The sequence below is a fragment of the Lupinus angustifolius genome, chromosome LG09, assembly GCF_001865875.1.
Source record: "Lupinus angustifolius cultivar Tanjil chromosome LG09, LupAngTanjil_v1.0, whole genome shotgun sequence".
Classification (NCBI taxonomy): Eukaryota; Viridiplantae; Streptophyta; class Magnoliopsida; order Fabales; family Fabaceae; genus Lupinus; species Lupinus angustifolius.
In genome coordinates, this window is record NC_032017.1 from 4,209,939 (window position 1) to 4,213,182 (window position 3,244).

Sequence of the window (3,244 nt, forward strand, 5' to 3'; positions counted from 1 at the left end):
CTGTAGCATATGTAAGGATGAGTTAAACTCTTAATGAGATCTATACTCCAATTAGAGTGGAGTACCTAGGCTACAGGAGTACTCTTGATAGACTCACCTATGTGAATGTGGAAGTGGGGGCCGCTTCCTATGAAATTTTGGGGCATAAATTTCTAGAGCGTTCACTATACTGGGATAGACGTGCATGGCCTTTAACGCACGGGCTTTACAGAATACACCTCTAAAAGGTTGTGTGTGGTTTGATGCTGGAGATAGAGTTCAAGACTACGAGTCACTCTAGTAAAATCTGGATCTTATTCACTATGCAAAGGTTCAAGTCGGATGACACCTTTGTTTATGCACAATCTTATTGAGATCACAAATATTCTCAGAAATTGTTTTTTAATTTCAAGTGGAGGATTGTTGGAACATGGTTTGTTGAAAACCATGAGTGAGAACTTTTGTGTGTGAAATATAAAAAACACTCAAGTCTCACATAGAATAGTTTGAAAAAAAACAACTCTCAAAGTCCCACATTGGAGAAATGAGGAACATGAGAAAAATCTCATGTTATAAATAGAGGCTTTCTCCCTTCATTTTAACTTACACCAAGTTGAAGGCGTTTCCTCTCAACTTTTCTTTCCCCCCCCCCTAATATTCCGCCGACGCATTTCCGGCAAACTCCTCCCCATTTCTTTCCGTGGCACTTAAGAATTGCCATAGGCAACCAAAGTGCGATTTCAAGAACTGACACTGGTAATCAGTATTGTTGGTAAAGAATTTGCACATATAGCCATATTGTGGGATTTCGAGAACTGACACTCGTAGTCAGTATTGTGGGAAGAGAATTGGCACGGGTAGCCATATTGTGGGATTTCGAGAATTGACACTGGTAGTCAGTATTGTGGGAAGAGAATTGGCACGGGTAGCCATATTGTGGGTAATTTCGAGAATTGGCACTGGTAGCCATATTGTGGTGGGTGTATTCGAGATCAGTTCTTACAGTGGGCAATAAGAATTCGATAACAGAGATCTGGGCTATTTTATCCCGGGGACGGCGTGGTTGATAGTCTGCTTGCACATTTTGGTAAGTGTTAAGAAACATCTTAAAGAAAGCGACCTAGTCGTGACTCATCCAATAAGTATTATTTCATGTCATTTAGAATTGCTGCAAGCTACAGCAACAACAATTAATATGAAATCAAATCTTCTTAATTTGTATAAATTAATATTTAATATCATATTTTCATATAAAATATCACTACTAGGGTGGGTCATCAAATATGTTTGGGGTGTGACTCTCAACCAAATCAGACAATGTTTGGTTTGGGAAAGAGGTTACGTAACTAAAAAAAACCACGTTTTGAGCTGTACCGGGTGGATTTCGGTCCCGACAGTGGTTCAGAACCGACTGTCTCCGAAGATTACCAAAATTTACCACAAAATAGGAAATAAAATTTCAAGACTAAAACTCAACTAGAGTTTCATCTAATTATTTACCGAAATTTCCCAGAAATTCATTTTCGAATATATAATTAATAAAAATATTAATAAAATCTTATAATTCAAAATCGTAAAATTCGCGGTGTTACAATCCTCCCCCTTAAAATATTTTCGTCCTCGAAAATAGAACATACCTCTCACTCAAAAAGATGGGGATAGGATTCTCTCATCGCATCTTCGACCTCCCAAGTCGCATCTTCGCCATTCGCTTGACTCCATATGACCTTAACCAGCGCGATTTCTTTCACTCGAAGAGTCTTGATACTCCGATCACCGATCCTTACTGGCAACGTCTCGAACGTGAGATTATCCTTTAACTGAAATGAATCGGGTTCGATTATGTGCGACGGGTCACTAATGTATTTTCTAAGTTGAGACACATGAAAAACGTTGTGTGGATTGGACAATAAAGGTGGTAAGGCTATTTGGTAAGCTACTGGGCCAACTTTCCTAAGGATTTGGTAAGGTCCAATGAATTTTGGGGTAAGCTTACGGGCTTTTAATAACCTGACAATACTAGTCATCGGAACCACTCACATGAATACATGATCACCTTCTTCAAAACTGATAGGGTTCCTCCTCTTGTCATAATAGCTCTTCTGTCTGCTCTGAGCTGTCTTCATGTTCTCCCTTATCATTCGAATCTTATCCGTCGTTTGCTGAACCACATCGGGTCCTAAAATCAAATTCTCCCCCGTTTCGAACCAGTATAACGGCGTTCTGCATTTCTTGCCGTACAAAGCTTCATACGGCGCCATTCCGATACTCGAATGAAAGTTGTTATTGTAGGTGAACTCGATCAAGTGCAAATGATCAACCCAACTCCCTGGGTTGTTTAATACACATGCTCTAAGAAGATCCTCAAATGATTGGATCGTTCTTTCGGATTGACATCGGTCTGCGGGTGATAAGTTGAACTCATGCTCAACTTAGTCCCCAAAGCTGATTGCAAACCATTCCAGAACTTGGAAGTGAAGCGCGGATCTCTATCCGAGATGATATTAGTGAGAATACCATGCAATCGGACAATCTCTTTAATGTACAACTCCGCCAATCTCTCCAAACTTCATGTTGATAGGCAGAAAGTGAGTTGTCTTGGGCCTTGGTCAAACGATCCACAATTACCCAAACAACGTCGTAACCCTTATGAGTCTTTGGAAATCCACTCACGAAGTCCATCAAAATGTTGTCCCATTTCCAAACCGGAATATCCAATGTTTGTAGTTCTCCACCAGGTCGCTTGTGTTCAATCTTCGCTTTCTGGCATGTCAAGCAACGGGAAACATACTCGGCTACCTCTTTCTTCATCCCTGACCACCAGAACATTTTCTTCAAATCTTGATACATCTTGGTAGTTCACGGGTGAATACTCAACTTGCTCCGGTGTGCTTCATCCAATATTGCCATCCTCAAATCAGGGTCTCTTGGCACGCAAATTCTATTTTTGCACTTGAGTACCCCATCAGTCCCAATCTGAAATTCTGGGGCTTTTCCTTCAACCAATAGGTTTTTCTTCTCTTGCAGTTATGGGTCCGAATCTTGTAAACCTTTCAATTGCTCCATGAATTCATTTGTTATGGTGAGCATGCCACAAATCAAACTCTTAGGTCCAACTTGAACGACTAGATTTAAATCTCTGAATTCTTCTATTAGCTTCATCTCGCTAACCATCATCGTCGAGATATTCAAAGACTTCCTGCTTAATGCGTCAGCTACCACATTTGCTTTTCCAGGGTGGTACTGAAGATCGAAATCATAATCC